Below are 19,077 nucleotides of genomic sequence, written 5' to 3' on the forward strand. Positions count from 1 at the left end.
ACAGCTGCCAGTCTACACCACAGCCACAGCAGCACCACATCCCAGCCACATGTGCAGCCTTCACTACAGCTCTTGGCACTGCCAGATCCTTAACCCACTGAGTAATGCCAGGGGCTGAACCCGCATCCTCATGAGTATTAGTCGGGTTCATTACCACTGAACTACAATAGGATCTCCAGCCAAGGTAATTTTTACCCAGCCCTGGGGTTATGTAAAACATGTGAAACTCCTAGCAATTGGGGGATTGAGAAAGAAGGATCAACAGAAAATTATGATTAATAGCAATAGCATTAAAATGCTGCTTTTCTTTATTGGAAGCAAAGAATCATGAGACCATGGATACAAAGCTGCATATATTTAATGTTGTCAAGGTACTGAGCTTTGATGCACAGTACTAATGAGATGTATTTTGTAAGCACTACAGCAAAAGAGAATTTTTTAGAATGTGTAGTGGGGGCTGCCAGGAGATGTAAAAAGTGGCTATTTAAGTGATGGACACTACATCTAAATTAAATCTTTCTGTAGAAGAAATTGCTCTCTTTTTTTACAGTGGTACTAAAATGGCAGGGACTAGTGCTGGCGTTAGAATATTCCACAGCCCAAATGAGCTCTTAGTTGTTCTTATTGACAATATCCATGGGTTCAGAAGAAGTTAACTCATCTCATTGGAGTTAACATCTCTCTGGCTAACCTACAGTGTCTGGGTTAATTATTTAGAGAGGCTTGGAAAAAACACAGTTATGTGAAGGAATAAGAATGCTTTCTCAAAACTCTGTAGAAATGACATTGAATCACACTTTTCTTATACGTCCCTTTTGTTGCGTCATGTTATAAAGTCAGACATAAATAAATATATATAGGAGGATGAATGGGATCATGCTAGAAGGAAGAAAAAATCTAGGCATATAGATAGAGGTGTCTCATAAGCAATAAAAATAGATCTCTCAAAGATAGTAAATGAAATCTTAGGCCTGAGGTATAAAACTAGTTTAACTATTATAAATAAACAGTAAACTAAGTATTTAATGAACATTTTTGAATAAATAGAAAAAAGATTATACAAAATATAAAAATCTTAGTATTTCTAGTTTATCTTTTTACAGACTTTTACATTTAAAAATGGGGGTTTAAAGTTATGTCTAGTTATATGTTCTTAATTCATATATCATCAGAGTAAAGTACAACAGTTTTCCTCCTTGTTCATTTTGTATGCAGTGAAGGTGAAACTACAGAGATTTAAAGGATACTGGGAAGTGAATTAGCATCCTGTTTTTAGCACCAGGGTATCTGTTAAACATTTTTGATAATATGTCTTTGGTCAACTTAAATCTCTGATCCTGTTTAAACATTTGAAAAATAAAGAGATAAAGAATATGTTAATAACTAACTACATATAATGTCCAAAGATCTTACATACTATTATATTATTTAATGTAATTCTTGGTCAATATCTTGAGGTAAGTCCTATTAGTCTTGTTTTAAATGAGAAGAAAAATTCAAAGAAGTTAAATAATTTGCCTGAATTCTTCAGGTCTAACTCCAGTCTGGCTAACTCCAACAGTTAGTATTTTTATGTTTAAAAGGGTTATGTTAGACCAATCATAGGATCTTTGCTATCCTAAAATTCCCATATGTTAGCATATCTAGCTATGGTCAACCTTGGTGACTAAATATGATTTACATTTATTACTGAGTGTGGGATCCTTTTTAACTTACTTGATATAGCATGTTAAATCTAAGACTTTTTTTCTGGTAATGGGAATATGGAAATTGGATAAAAGCTAAAACCAAAATGGCTAAAATATAACCATCAGGACTCATATGCAGGTAGGATAGAGAGAGACTGAAACTCTCAAACACTGGTGATATTGTCTATTAAAGTTGAGCATATGCAACTTACCTAGCAATTCCTTGTGCAACAAGGTGCATGTGTGAGAAGATTCAAAGCAGTATTATCCGTAATTCATTCAGGATGGACTATAGATCTAAATATAATGGCAAAGAAAAATATAAGTTCTAACCACAAAGGAATAGAATGTTTTCAGTACAAAATCGATAAAGTTCAAACAGTCATCAGAAGTAGAATGGATGGATTGATATTACACTGTATTCACACTATAAGGATATTATAGTTCAATTGCATGTAATGCACTACAGCTTCATGGAATTGTATGGGTTAGCCTCACAAAGTTAATATTGGATACAAGAAATCCTATCCTGCTTAAAGTACAAAATCAGGCAGTTCTGAATTATAGTGTTAGAAGTAAAGATAGAAGTTACCTTTGGGCGATAGGGAATGGATATTGATCAGAAAATGAAAGAAGGTAGTTTCTGGGTTCCTGCAAATAGACTGTTTCTTTCTTCAATGGTGGTTAAACACATGTTCACATTATTCTAATGCATTGAAATCGATATTGATAAGTCTTTCATTTTTGTACACAGATCATATTTTATAATTTAAAAATGAATCAGTAAGTCAAAATCAAGTTTAAATGAAACAATGACAATTATTTGGTAAGCCTCCTATATAGATCATCAAGTAGTAGTATTTAGCACCAGAATCCTACAAGAATTACTTGACTCCTCTATGCTACCTGATGAGTCTAAAGTAATTTTGGCAAATGCCAGTTACCTCAGTCTCAAGCGATGGCCTACCAAGCTTTCATCAAGTGGGACATCTTTATTTATTTCATAAATTTAGGCTGTTTTGATAGTGTATACCTGAAATTCAGTTCAAAAAATGTATCTTCCCATTAAATATTTATTTTTCTCCAATCCCTGTATTTGAAGGGGAACCTTTTATTTTACTGAGCTCTGAAGGGGTTTATTTAGATTTTTATGATTACAGGTCAAAAACATTGCTTTCATTTGAAAAACATGTAAACGTAGGAAAACAAAGTGATTCCTAACCTCACCTTTTTAGTTTAGCTTCAAGCATTACATCCCGTGCCCTAAACTCATTCTTTTATTATATTTCTTACTTTATCACACTACACCCTCACTCAAGGATCTTTGGCTTGATACTTCTGGTGTCCCTTTATATTTTTTTAAAGCATTAGTTTTCGGCCTTCAAAAAGACAGAAAGTTTCTCTTCCAAGTTTCTCTCGTACAATCGCTTTGTCAAGTTTTATTCTTTCCCATTGCCTTTCTCTGTAACCTCCCCCTATTAACCTCATCTGTCTCCCTCCCATTAACCTCTGAAATGTGCTAGAATCTGACCCCTGCCTGTACATGGCCACAGATATTATCAGTGTGCTAAAAAGAATGGACAGATTTTAGTTATTAAAATACTTCACGTTTCTGAAATTCTTGGCACTGTGGACATTTCTTGTCGTCCTTGCTGCCTTTCAGCTAGTCGAGAGTGACTTCCCACTGTTTTATTGACTGCATGTCTTAGAACCATTGTAGACATTTTTCCTCTTCTCTTTCACAAATGTTGCTATTTTTTATTACGAATATCTTTGTACATCTGTGCTTTACTAAGTTTCCATTGGCAGTGTTTTCCAAGTTCACGAATCCAATATAAGTGTATGCTGATGGTGTCCATTTTAGTTTGGAGTCACCTGAAACAGTGCTTTGGGCACTAGTAGTTTATAGGTCAGAGGATCTCAACATAGTGTAGGTGAGTGTGAAAATGAGATAAGAATGGAAAATAGGCCAAAAAGAGTGCATTATCAGATAATTTACTACCATGAGCAACTGGAGATAAATTCTGTGGACTGTTTCTTAGGGTAGAATATGTGATTGAATTATATTGATAGACCTGCCAGAGAGCAGGCATATTTATCCATTACCTTGTAGGGAACTTATTATTTTTCCTGGACTTTCAGCCTATCTGCAGATAGAATTAATGTCAAGAAAATATTCAGGCAAAGATTCATAAATGCTGCATGTTTGGCTTGCATGTATGGAAATGGAAAAGGCTGGGATTTGGATAGGTAAGACTCAGGATCTGCTACAGGCCATCTTCATATCACTCTGGTCTAGTTACGTATACCACATAAAGTTTATACTGTACCATCACTGGTTCTTTGAGGTAGTGGGTATTTATAACTTCTTAAAATGGTAAAAGAATGTCTCTTGAGTCAATCAGCATTCCTCATTGATTGATGAAGTTGATCCCAAATCTGTAGTCAGTATCTATTATCTTTGTCACTCTTTCTAATGTTTCCTCAGTAGGTAGTCTAGTTCTTTATCTCTGGGGTGATCTAAGTCCCTGATTACAATGTTTTGTCAGGCTGAAATTACACATTCAAGCATACCCTCCAGGAGTCTAATGGATTAAAAAAAATGACATTTTGAGACAGAAACACTTGTGCCTTGATAGTAATTACACTAACAGAAGGTATAATTCCTTTCTTGACCCACATGTCTACTATTACAAGAGCCCAAAATGAGCCTTAGCTGTGGTAGCTTTAATTTTACAGGACTACACACTTTGTCCTGTAGTATAAGCATTCTGTCCCATTTCCAGAAATCGGGATCTCTACATCTGTAGAAACTCAAGTTGTAGTGTTAGGAAACAAACTTCTCAATGACGAGGGACTGTGAGAGAGGGTCTACCCCCAATTTTATCCTTGTACCTAGTAATCACTAGGTCAGTTCCTCCTGTGAAAATTCTCATTCAAATGTTGTGGTTTTAGGATAGAAGCACCAACTCCAAAACCCTAATAAGCTTCCAGGCGAAGCCTGTGCTGCTGTTCCATGAACCACACTTTGAGTAACAAAGCTGTGAAATGTTTCCAGATCTTACCTCTCATTTTCAGTAGAACAATCCCTGCTACTTGTCATCCTAAAAATTTACTTTCTGGGACTGTCATAGAATTCTTTATTCTGCCCAACTTTCCATTCCCATTCAGTCTCCAGGACTATTATCCATACCTTTTATCTCTATTTCCAATTTTTAGTTTTGGACATTGTAATTCTTTACAGGATTTTGCCACATCCGCTAAATTTGCCTCTTGCCTCAGAATTGTCATAATCTGTTTACAAAATTGCACATAGAGAAATATTTCTAAATTATAATTCACATCATATTCCTGGTTAATACACATTTAAACCCCTCTGGAGAATGTTCAAACTCTTCCTCATGACTGAGAAAAACTCTGCCTATTTACTGAAATACCTATTCTCCTCTAAAACTCTAGTTTCTAATCATGGTTTTATTTGCAACTGTTCATTGCCAGGAAGAGTTGTATTTGTAAACAAAGAAACAGAATTTCTTTAAAAATGGTATAGAATGAATATATTTCATTAAATTTTTCTTGCTAAAATTAACAAAAAAATAAGTTCATATTTAACTCATTACTTATGTGAGAAACAAGAGTAAAGTATAAATGTTCTTTCTATATTATAGGAAAAGAAGGGGACTAATATTAATGAACTTAAATTGTTACCCTTAATTTCATAAACTACAAAATATGGTTAAAGAAGTGAAATTATTTGCTAAAATTATGTGTTCAGTGATTAAGTTTTTTTTGGTTTGTTTGTTTGTTTTTGTTTTTGTTTTTAAAGGCCATACCTGTGGCATATGGAAGTGCCCAGGACAGGGGGTTGAATTGGAGCTTAAACTGGGGCCTACACCAGATCCAATCTGCATCTATGACCTATACCATAGCTTGTGGCAATGCCAGGTCCTTAACCCACTGAGCCACAACAGGGACTCCAGTTTTTTTTTGTTTTTTTTTTAACAATCCTTTCAAATTCCAAATGTATTCACTTTTTAAAACAACTTTATGCTTCAGATACAAATAATGTATTTAAGAGTTATGATTTTTTTTTTTGCCTCCTGTGTTACTATAATGCTAGACAGGTTCTGAGCCAATACAAAGATCAGTTATATAAACATTAACTATTCTTTTGCTGTAAATTGCAGCTTCAAATTATTTTCATGACCTATCTGTTATACCCTTGATCTATTTAGTATATACACTGAATTACAAATTTTCAGGGGAAAAAAATATGTTAGCTTTAATGTACATTTTCTTGGTTTCCCATATTTTTGACAACAGGGGTTCAATACCAATTACTTCCTTTAAAACTATTCAAGATCTGCAATTCAAAACACTTATCTTTGAATACACATCTTCCAAAGGAGACTGGTGTTATTTTATCATGAAATATATATGCAGTATCACATATCTATGTAAAGTTAACTCCCTTAAATAGGCCCCCTATTGTTTATTTGTTTACCCTATTGGTTAACTTTTTACAGTGCCCTGAACACTCTTTACCTCATGAAACTTTCTCAGTTACCAATACTGTCCTAGATTTTGAACCTCTCTGGTGGCTGTTCTCACCTTTGTTTCAGACTTCCTACTTCAGTTTCTCCTAATATTGCAAGCTTAATGAACATTATTGATGATTTATGGCCGAAAAACAAATATAAATGATGAAAACATATTTGGATGTTGTTCAGAAGGGAGGTAGTTACTTTTTGAAACAATATTGATTAGGATGTAAGAGAATCAGAATTATAATCTAGAAAGCTTTGTATGCACTGTGGAAATGGATTGGAATATGGCAGTAGTGGAGATATGTTTGATGTGGGAGTTCGCTGATGTAAATATTGGGACACAGAACATTGTCCATTTCATGTAAGTCTAATGAATACATGACTTTAGGGCCTCATTCTCAAACAATCACAAATCCGTTTCTGTACTTCTTTCTAAGACTGTGTTCTTAATCTGACTGTAACTCTTGCATTGTTAATTGATTGTCATCTGTGAAATATGCTGCATCAGCATTCTGCAAAAGAAAACAGTCTCTTCAAAATAGACAGAAACCAACCAAACACAACGTCTCATAGCATATGAGGAATGGAAGAGGGGAACAGAGGTGGACTGTCTGATACATGGTTTATGGCAAATAGACCTAATTTCCTGAGCCATTTTCAAGGCTTCTCTGTTGCTTCTTTTAATTATATAGAACAAAAAATAAAATATAGGCAACTCCCACATAATATCAATGATGTATTCTGGGATTCAGATGTTCTGCTTGAAGAGGTAACTTAAAGACAATATTATTTTAAAAGTACACATTCTACATTTCAACTCAAAATCCCCAGTCAGCCTCTCAAATGTTATGTGTGAATAATAATCTCAAATTTGTAAAAGCCACAGAAAATCGAGAGTGTTCTTACTTTAAGGCAAGGAGATTTCTAAGTGATATAGGCTATTTATTGGAAATCTACAAGAACCTGCTATTCAAACAAAGACATACAAAAATACAATCCATCAACATTCAGGCACAGAACAAGAAAGTCTCATTACTTTCCAATAACTTTCTAACTCAAAACCAATTCGATATAAGCAAAAATTATTTCTTAGGAAGAAATTTGGCAGGTTACACAATTGAAGCAGTCTGGAATGCTAGATGATATGAAAAACTTCAAAATAAGATAGCTTTGGGGCTGTTAGGACAGTATTACACCTTATGTAGAAATTATACTTAATGAATATTTACTAAATTAATATAGCATAAGTCTAAGGTTTTGTCTAATCATAGTGTGAAACTGTCTTTAGGCTAACATAATTACTGTTCAAAGTTTGTCAAAATGATTCAATTTAGAAAACAAATATACATTTTTTTCATGATCTTTGCACATCTTGTAGATGTAATGCAGCTGTGTAAGTTCAGGAAGAACATATACAAATAGAATAAAAGCGTATGTTTATTCATACTGTACTTGACACTGGCAACTCAAAAACATAGCTGTCGTGGTTAAACCAACACATGAAACTGTCTTGTTGCCCAAAAATTTGTCTAAATTATGCAGCTTATTCATCTTTCTCCAGGGCTGCCTCTAGTGCCTATGACTGCTGGACCAGGTGCATGTCTAGTTCTGTGATGAGAGGTGTAAACTTCTGCAGGATCATTGAAGTTGTAGGGTTGAAGATGATGAGATACTGAAATGGGTTGCATTCTGTCCTGTGTGGGTTATAGCTTGAACTTATAGGTTCTAGTTTGTCCTTGTTTTGCCTACTCTATGTCATCTTTCCCTCTCGACTGCATGCCTGTAGACTTGAGACTCTAACTCTCCGGATGCAAAGACAATAGCCTTGCATATGTAACATAAACTGTTCAGTGAACTTTACTAATTATTTAAAGTCAAGATCTGTATATTTTATATATAGTAAATCATATAGGGATAATTTAAATGAAAAAATGCATGGAAAAAATGTATTTTTTCACTTAGTGTTTTGTTTTTCTGACCAAACCCTACTGATACACATTCATAAATTTGAAAGACAAATGATAGACTAATTGGAACCAGTTTAATTATGGGAAAACTTGAACTCTCCTTAAGGTTTATTTTTTTTTTGAACTTCTCAGAATATAGGGATTGGTAGTTAACATGAAATTAACAGATTATCCCTAAGATTTTGGCTAGATGAGTTCCTCACTTTACTTAACAAATATTAACTAAATAAAATTCTGCACTGTTGGACAAATTCCACCTCTAGAAGACCATCATAATGCATTTACATATGGATTTATGTTTAGCACGGTAAAGAGAATGAAAATTCACCTTGAAAGTAAATGCCTCCTGACAACAAGAAATCACCTCCTTGGCATATTCTCAGTGGTGAGTGTAATTTATATGAATTCATGCCTAGTTTCCTCTTCTTTATTTTTTTCAGAGTACAGTAATGATATCAGGTAAAGAATATTCTGAGCATACATAGGCAGTGATGACAATAACAGTTTAATTTTTGTTTTTGTTTTTTCCCTGTGAGTTATATTTATTTTTTAATACAGATCTTGCTTACTTATTTTTATGCTTTATTTTTAATTTTATTTTTATTAGAGTATAGGTGATTTACGGTGTTTTCAATTTCTCCTGTATGGTATAGTAACCCAGTCATACATAAATGTACATTCTTTTTTCTCATACTATCTTCCATCATATTCTATCCCAAGAGATTGGATATAGTTCCCTGTACTGTACAGGTAAGACCTCGTTGCTTACTTTTTAATCTATATTTGATTACTATTCAAAAACCTTGAAATTCTGTCTCTGCCCCTTCTTGTCTGATAGACACAGACTTTGACAATGTAACATGTAGTTGATGGATCAGAATAATTGAGAAAGCTCCTATAAGACTTATCCCTTGTCTGATCATTCTCCAATTCTAATACTTTTTTCTGTGCATTAAAAAAAAACACTTGTGAAATATATCTTCAGTTCTTAATGATACAGTTTTGTAACGGTGGACATCTCTTCCTTCTTTGAGAAAAAATCTCTTAGTTTTTCTCATAGCTCTATCTTGCAGACTTTTATCTTCTCTTTTCCAAATACATTTCAGCTGATCTGTATATGACATGTTATATATACAAGACAAAGTGAGTTGGTTCTCAAACATGTGGTTCTTGATCATCAATTCTACTTTCATTTGTCTCCAGGCCATGAATAATATTGTTAATAGCAGCTTTGTTTGTAAATAACACACACAAAAAAACCCTAAAAATGGCAGCAAATGTTCATCATTGGGAGAATGGATAGATGTATTGTTCAGTATTAACACATCAGACTACTTTAATCATGAAAAGGATTAAACCACAGCTAAGACCTGAATTGATCAACATCACAAACCTAAAATCTAAAATATAATGTTGACTATAAAGACAATTTGCATAAAATACACATAGTATGATTTTCATATAAAGAAATAACTGAATCTTTGGTTAAAAAAAGGAAAGCAAGCATGAATTCAGGATAAAGATACCTCTTAGGAGGAATAAGGAGTTTGAAATTAAACAGGTGCACACAGGGATTACAAGGGTTTGGCATATTTCTTTTTCTTAACCTGATTTGAGCATAGGCATATTTATTTTCATCTTAGTTGTAAACTTCACATAAATATTATGTGTCATTATATTTGGGATGTTTCATAATATTAAAATATACCTTTTAATAGAAGTGTAATGGTTTGAAAGCTGAGAGGAATTTGTAGAAATGTGAACACTTAAGCACTTTTAATATGAAAATCAATTCATTGTGGAGCCTAATCTGGAATTTTAGTAAAGGTGAAAATGTGCAGTCAATTCTTTGACTCTTTGGTATGTATCTATCCGTAAAGATTACTCCAAACACTATTGTGTTATTTCCTAACCAACTTGTCAGGGAAACAGATATTTTTTAACATACTGAAAAGTCATCACTAGGCTTCTGTCAGTGACTGTCTTTGTCTCTAGCTGGTGTAAATTGCTTTTAGTTAAGTTTTGATCAAGATTTCTACATGTCCTTTTCTTCTTCCTTTTCTGTGACCAACTTGTCTGTTTCCTTCTTAAAGGCCCATGCCCCATATGAGCAAGATCTGTTATTTATGTGCATTACTAATCCTTCAGGGGATAGTAACATATTCTTAGGGTCAAATACAGTATCATCAGAGGCCTGTATGGCTTTATGAATCCATTTGGAAAATCTTTTTTTTTTTTTTTTTAGTCAATGAGAGTAGAGAAATTGAATTTTCATCTTTCAAATTTTGTTTGCAAATATTAAAAGTATATCAGTGTTCCACAGACATTTCCCTTTTCTATTTGCAGATGTCAGGTATTAAAGATCTTATTAAATGGCATATTAGGTTTCAAAGTCAAATTATTATTATTGTTTTTTGTCTTTTTTTTAGGGCCACACTCATGGTATATGGACCTTCCCAGGCTAGGGGTCAAATCAGAGCTGCAGCTGCTGGCCACAGCCATGCCAGATCTGAGCCACGTCTGTGACCTACACCGCAGCTCATGGTGATGCCAGATCCTCAACCCATTGAGCAGGGATAGGGATCAAACCCTAATTCCCATGATACTAGTCAGATTCTTAACCCTCTGAGCCACAATGGGAATTCCTCAAAGTCAACTTATGTTGTAAACAAACATATATGAAATCATATTAAAATATGAAATTGCAAAGTATTGTACCTGTTAGGCCAGCAAACATAGACATCTGCCAAGACGACAAATGACTAGCTCTTCCTACATCTAGAAATGGTGCTTGTAGAGGTTAAAGCCACTCCCACTACCAAATGTGATGAGGAAAGTGAACTAGCCATCTCAAGTTGTATAATTCCTATTTTAGCATATTGCTAAAATATTAATGACTAAAAAAAATTAATAGCAGGCAAAGTAATTGGGTTTTGAAAATAAAAGTAGTGTATATAATTATTCAGTTCTTTTTCATAGAATGGATTAGTATAGAACATAGAGTTACTATGAATAAATTAGTGCCTAAGAAAACATTTGGAGAGTCAAAATTTGAGGAAGAATGGTGACCATTCAAGATAAGTAATAAAAAATGATTTGCTTCTCTTAAAGATGGAGAATTCATAAAGTAACTGCATTGATTAAAATCACTGGATAAATGCTCAAGTGTCCGTTTCACTTTGCTTGTATAGACAGAAACTATAAATAAGTCATGTCATCTGAGTGAGGGGAATTGAATTTGACAGAGGACCAGGAAGGGGGTCACTGTGTAGTAAATTGCCTCCTCAAGTGCAACTATCTATTCATGACATAAATCCAATACAATTTTACTCTTCTTTGGTTTTAGTCTATGAACCACTTCACTTCTTCATTGTCCTCTTGACAAGTATTTTGTTTGTAAGACAATCACATTGTGTTCAATCCTAGTTGATATATTCATTGAAAACTAACATTTTCTCTGGATGCTGAGTGAAAACACGCTATTTTCTAATGTCATATCAACCCTTATACCACAAAACTTTTTGGCAAAAGTGAAGATTACATTATAGTAAATATATACATCATGGAAAACTGATATTTTAAAATTACTCTAAAATTTATTTTGGGGAGCTACTTGAAGAAATCTCTAGGAGGAAAAGCGATAGTTCTGTTATCCCAACTCCCTTCAGTATAAAACTATGCCCAACCCTCAACCCAATGACAAACACAAAAATGAATGAAGCCGACATAGCCATTATTGTACTGGTAAGGATGCCGTGTTTTAATATAACCATGTAGGTTGAATTATATTCTTTTAGTAATCATTATGAATTGTGAGAATTATCCCTATTTGATAAAATGCATTTTGAATTTTAACCCATCAGAAACTCTATTACATTATTTTGGTTATGGATACAAATATAGGACTTCTTAAAAGGGAAAAAATGTATGTACATCTAATATCTGTTTGGAGAGAAAATCATATTTTAAGTGATTTATCAAGGTTATTTAAACTGTATAACTTGTAACATTGGCACAAGTGGAAAATAATATTAGATTATTACAAGTTATATGGAATTGCAAGTATATAACCCTGTGCTAACCTTATAAAAGTAATTTTGTCCCAAAGCACTAAAAACAATCATGAGTGTTTGAGCTGCTAAGAGATTGCTATGTTTTATTAAACTACTGGAGTTTTGAAAAATCCAGAAATTTCCAAAGAACTTTAAATATAATTGTAAATGAAATTAATGTTCCATCTGTGATCACTTCTGATGCCTTTACCATTTTCATGCATTTGGACTTCTGGTGTGATTTCACTCTCAAAAGCCAGCCCCTGCATATCTTTCTCAGAGACCTGTCCTAGCCTTCCAGAGCTTACTGTGCCCCGGAGTACTGAGAACCTTAAGTGACAAGGAATTCATGTTCCCAGCAGATACCACTTAAATTCTGACTGATAGGTTATGGGGAATAAATATTCTAGCTTCTTTGCTCCTTTCGTCATGATCTATGTAGAATCTACATTGTTTCCAAAATTCCAATGAAAAATTAAGTCAAACTTATCACCTGTGAAGCTTTACTTGCTGTTGCATCTTTGCTTGAGCTTTGTAGCTTCTCAGTATCACTTGCTCTCATATTACCACAAGCCACCCAACTCCTGGAACATTTCTTATGCATTTCCACATAAATCCATGTTTCAGCATTTGCTTCTGAGGAACTCGAACCTGGTTCCAAAAGTGCTTCTAGGTAGCTCACTGTCAGGATGGGATTCTAGGGTTGGATCCCTCTCTGGCTAGATTACATATTGTTCATAGTAAGTAGAGTGTTGCTTACTGCTGCTATACTGCAGCATTGTAATATGTTGTTAGAACTGCCTATAGGTAGTTTGGAAGAGTTGAACAGGGATCTTCTTGCTTAAAAAATTTGCTAGCATTGGATAGATATGAGAAAATAGTAATTAAAGGGATTATGGAGTTAGTAGGTTTTTGCTAAGTTTCTTTGTTGCCCTGAATTAAGGAAGGCTAAGCAATCAAGTTAGTTAATTTCCAACTCAGGGCATAATGAGCATGTCAGAATGCCTCCATGGAAACATCTAAAGGAACTTTATTATAAGGTTAGCAAACTAGAGAGATTAACTTGGAAGCTTTAGCAAATCACCTCTTGCTCAAGTCAGGCTCAGTAGACCAAGGAAGATGTTAAGAGATGCTGTTATGAACCTGGGCTCCCTGTCAGTAGAGGAGATAGAATTCTGGAAAAGTGAAGGCTAGGTGGCAGCAGTTAACCACTGGAGTCAAAAGAAACGTAATTTCTTTAACAGCCTCTGATCAGATGGAAATCATAGGACATACACATAGAGAAGACTATAATAAGATACAGTGGACCACTGATTCCATGGGAAATTATGGATTCAGAGCCAAAAATATTAGCTGGTACAGTTGATTTTAAAAAGTGGATGATTATAAGGTTGATAACAACTACTCCAATGGAAAGTAACCCTCTCTCACACATTACCAAATATGAGACATTTCTCACACCAGAGGCAATTAATTGAAGAGGCTAATATCACTTGACGGATCATAACATGATCCAACCACATGTGATAGTAATCTCTCAGGGTCTTCTTCAAAGGGAAGTATGGCCATTTTCCTGAGTACACAGGAAAGAAATACTCAGATTTTATAAGAGGTTTTAAACATTTTGTCCAAGGTAACATTGATACCAGAAAGTGCCATTTACATAGAGGTAGATAAAATTCAGATAGTAAGTGAAAGTGTAGCCAGTGTGTGCCTTTCAGTAGTTACAATGTATCTAAGGTAGCCATGTACTAGTCCTCAAGCTTGTATTTAAAATGGATATACTTAGCACCTGGAATGGCTTCAGTTATTTCCTTGAATATTGAAATAAGGCTTCTTGAAACTTCCACATCTACCCAAGATTATAAATCAGAAGCAGTGCCATATATTGAGTAAAAAGCCAGAGATTACTGCCACTTTCAAAGGCTTAAAGGATGATGAGTTGGCTGTCCCTGTCTTATCACCATTTGTTTTTATAGTTTAGCCTCTGAATAAAACAGTTCATGGCAGAAGATGGTACACACAACGGACTTATATGTTTAACCGTTTTTCTATGCCTGATGTGGAATCTTTCTAGAAGAGGTCAATACCATTTCTGTGACAAAAAAGAATGTATACATATATGTATAACTGGGTCACCATGCTGTACAGTAGAAAAAAAATAGTGTATTGGGGAAATAACAATTGATTACAATTAAGAAAAAAATAGGGAGTTCCCGTCTTGGTGCAGTGGTTGATGAATCCGACTAGGAACCATGAGGTTGCGGGTTCAATCCCTGGCCTTGCTCATTGGGTTAAGGATCTGGCATTACCGTGAGCTGTGGTGTAGGTCACAGATGCAGCTTGGACCCCGCATTGCTGTGGCCAGCTCTGATTTGACCCCTGGCCTGGGAACCTCCATATGCCGTGAGAATGCTGTGAGAGCAGCCCAAGAAATGGCAAAAAAAAAAAAAAGTATACACACAGAAAAAAATAAAGCTAATGAGACACTGGGAAAAAAAAAGATGTGGCACAAAAATACAATGGAATACTACTCATCCATAAAAACAAACAAAATAATGTCATTCACAACAACATGGATACAACAAGAGATTATCATACTAAGTGAAATAAGTTAGAGAAAGACAAATACCATATGATATCACTTTTCTGTGGAATCTATAATATGGCACAAATGAACCTGTCTAAGCACAGAAACAAACTCACAGACATAGAGAACAGATTTGTGATTTCCAGGGTGGGGGCAGGAGGGAGTGGGATGGACTAGGTGTTTGGGGTTAGTAGATGTAAACTGTTACATTTAGAATGGATAAACAAGGTCCTAGTTTATAGCACAGGAAATATATATCTAGTCTCCTGGGCTAGACCATGATGGAGAACAATATTTAGAAAAAGAATGTATGTATATGTATGACTGAGTCACTTTGCTGTACAGCAGAAATTGGCACAGCATTATAAATCAACTCTAATTAAAAAAAAAGGAAGTAGGCAAGAAATGGAGTACCTCATCTTTATCATTAGGAGAAGTTAGAGTATTAAATACTTAATATGGGCAGGGTAGAATAAGTCTGGAAACCCAAAAACTTCATTAGGCATCTCTTCTAGCTCTTAATTATGATTGCACTGTGAATAGGCAATTAATAAACAAGTTGAAAGATAACGAGGAGCTTAGGGCTGTCAGCAGTGAAGGTTTGTTGGAGAAGCACCAAGAGTTCTAGGAGTATCAGGGCAGTGTTGGGATAAATTACAATGAGGGGTAGAGATAGTCCTTCTGTCTTTGAAAGTGCCATGATTTGTCCTGACCAGGATTCAACTATTTTATGGCAATTACAGCCTTGGCAACAATTCAGCATCCTGGGTGGACTGGAGCTTATCACTGTGGTTGAAGTCTTTAGTGTGTGTGTTTGAATCATGACTAGTAACCATTCTGAGGAACCATTGTAGAGACTCCAATGTGACATGAGTGTGAGAAGATGCTATCCTGTCATCAATTTTATGAATACTACTCTCCGATGTTCTTCTATTGCCAAGAAGAAGCCCTAAGTGCCTTTATGGTAGGGCTTCTCTGATTCTCCTAAAGATGACTTTCCCTGCAGTTTTTTTTTTTTTTTTGGGGGGGGGTGATAATATTCAAAGACAGGAAAAATTGCATCCTTATTTTTGAAATGAAATTGAATAGTTCCTTCAGTCATTAATATAGGCAACAATATAGCAGTATCTGTGATTGTTGTAATAGAAATAAATGGCATTTTCAAATCATAGCACAGTTGTGGGTAACTTGAAATACAGTTTTATACTCATCAATACATTGAATGAGAGCAGGTATTTTGCCCACCATCAGATATCATTATTATTTTCTTTAAACTAAGATATAGTTGATGTATAAAATTATATGTTTCAAATGTACAACTTAGTGATTTACAATTTTTAATGACTATATTGCACTTACATTATTATAAAATATTGAGTATATTCCCCATGTTGTGCTATATATTCTTGTAGCTTATTTATTTTATACATAGCCACTTGTACATCTTATTCTTCTACCTCTATCTTTCTCTCCCTGTCTCCTATCTCCCCACTGGTATCTAGCAATTTGTTCTCTATATCTGTGAGTCTGTTTCTTTTTTGTTATATTCACTAGATTCTTTTCTGTTTCAGATTCCACATGCAAATGATATTACACAGTATTTGTCTTTCTCTGACTTATTTCACTTAGCATAATACCCTCCAAGTCCATTCATGTTGTTGCAAATGGCAGCATTTCATTCTTTTTATGACTGAGTAGTATTCCTCTGGGGTGTGTGTGTGTGTGTGTGTGTGTGTGTGTGTGTGTGTGTGTGTGTATCATATCTTCATTATCCTTTCATCTGTTTATGTACAATTAGTTGCTTCCATATCTTGGCAACTGTAAATAACCAATGGACTAGCTGATATATGAATTACTCCCTTGTGATTGCTTCTTGGACCCATGCATTATTTCAATGAAATAGTTTCCAAATATTTGAAAATTTACTATATTTTTTATTAATTTATTTGTTCTGTATTAGATATCACACTCCAAGTCTTTTCTGTTTTTTATGGCCCAGCCTGTTATCTTAGTGAGTGTACCTTGTACAGCTTGTAAGAATATTCTGCTTTTGTTACAGTGTCCTACATATAATAACTTGGCTAAGACAGTCAATATTGTTACAAATTCTCTATTTTTCTCATACTTGGACTAGTTGTTCTTATTTATTTATTTATTTATTTATTGTCTTTTTAGGGCCATACCCACCACATGTGGAGGTTCCTAGGCTAGGAGTCTCATCAGAGCTGTAGCTGCCAACCTACACCACAGCCGCAGCAATGCCAGATCTGAGCCAAGTCTTACCTACACCACAGCTCACAGCAATGCTGGATCCTTATCCCACTGAGTGAGGCCAGAGATCAAACCTGCATCCTCATGGATGCTGGTCAGATTTTTTTCCGCTGAGCCATGACAGGAACTCATAGTTTTTCTTGTAATTGTAGAGAGAGGAGTGTTTAAATCTTGTCTGACTGCGCATTTGTTTTTCCGTTAGTTATTTAATATTTATTATGTTGCATTTTCCTTTTTAGTAGATTTAAAATAATTTAAAGTTCCCTTTTGGTTTTATTCTGTAACTGCTGAGCTATTTAGAATGTTACTTAGTTTCCAAATTATCTTTCTGCTATTGAATTTTATTTTGATTGTGGCCAAAGAACATATCCTTGTATGACACAAATCTTTTAATTGTATTGATTATATATTATATTGTATGGCATGTTATATGTCCTATATTATATAATATATATGCAACATATTATATTTTATATGTATATTCTATTGTATGACATAAATCTTTTAATTATATTGATATGTACCAAACCATATCTAAGCCTCAGAGATATCTTGTGTGGAGTTCCCATCGTGGCTCAGTGGGTAAGAATCTGACTAGTATCAAGGAGGATGTGTGTTTGATCACTGGCCTTGCTTAATGGGTTAAGGATCTGGCATTGCCATGAGCTGCAGGATGGGTTACAAATGTGGCTCAGATCTTCCATTCCTGTGGCTGTGGCATAGGCCTGTAGCTGCAGCTCCAATTTGACCCCTAGCATGGGGGAACTTCCATATGCTGTAGGTGTGGCCCTAAAAAGAGAAGAAAACTAAAACCTTGTGTGCACTTGAAAAATATGTGTATTCATATCTATTTGGGCGAAGTTTTCTGTAAATGTTTATTAGGTTAAGTTGGTTGATAGAATTGCTCAAATCTTCTGCATAGTTACTGGTTTTCTATCTAATGCTATCAATTATTAGTTTTAAACATAATCAACAGAACAGATGTATTTATTTTCCAATCCAAATAACAATTTTCTTAAATTTAATTTTGTCAGTCTGTTCTATTTATATAAAATCTTATATATGCATATTGATTATTTGCATAATATGAAGAAAATGACTGATTTAAAGTGTTGAGCCAGACAGCCTGAAGTCAGCACTAGCTCCTCCACTTACTAGCTGTGCATTGTTGAGAAACTTGCTTGTTTTGTTTTATTTATTTATTAAATGGTAATTTTTAAAAGTATTATTTCAAAGAGTTTTGGGCAAGAGAAGACCAGTACCTCACATACAGTAGGCACTGAATAAATTTTAGCTAATTTATGACCATTTTGCTTTACAGTACAATGTAAAGTTTTATTATTTAATCATATTTTATTCAATCATAATGTCTTTTCAACCTCATATAGGAGATATTATTTTATACCTATAAATCAGGTGATAAAATTGAAGTATAATAAGATTAAATGACTCTCCTAAGGTTAGGGAGTTACTAAGATAAGAGATGATGAATAGAACTCAGATTCTGACAGCAAATTATGTTTTTTTAGCTGAAGCTTTCTTAGATATAATTATTATATACTTTAGTTAACAAAGATAAAAATTAGTGTATTTTTTGTTTTAAAAATAAGCTAAATCTGGATAGATAAGGGTGGTCTCATACTAAGGCTCATGTGAACCAGTGAGTCACTGTGAACCAATACAGCAATGCCATTTGTTAAAATATTAAAACTTATTCTTAAGCATGTTGAAAAATTATACTGCTGCAAATCCCACAGTTCTCTCACCTCATTAATCTGCCTCCTTCTAAAGGCCCACAGGAAATCCTTGCTGACACTTGGTTTCACAGAATATGTCCAGGAGCCTATTTCAGTGTACAGACAAAATGGGCTGTATTATTTGTCTCTTTGTACTTACTATCTATTGTAAAATACCTTGAGTATCACTTAATTTGCAGATGGCTACCGGAATAGGCAGATGGAT

The sequence above is a fragment of the Phacochoerus africanus genome, chromosome 13 (genome assembly GCF_016906955.1).
Source record: "Phacochoerus africanus isolate WHEZ1 chromosome 13, ROS_Pafr_v1, whole genome shotgun sequence".
Taxonomy (NCBI): Eukaryota; Metazoa; Chordata; class Mammalia; order Artiodactyla; family Suidae; genus Phacochoerus; species Phacochoerus africanus.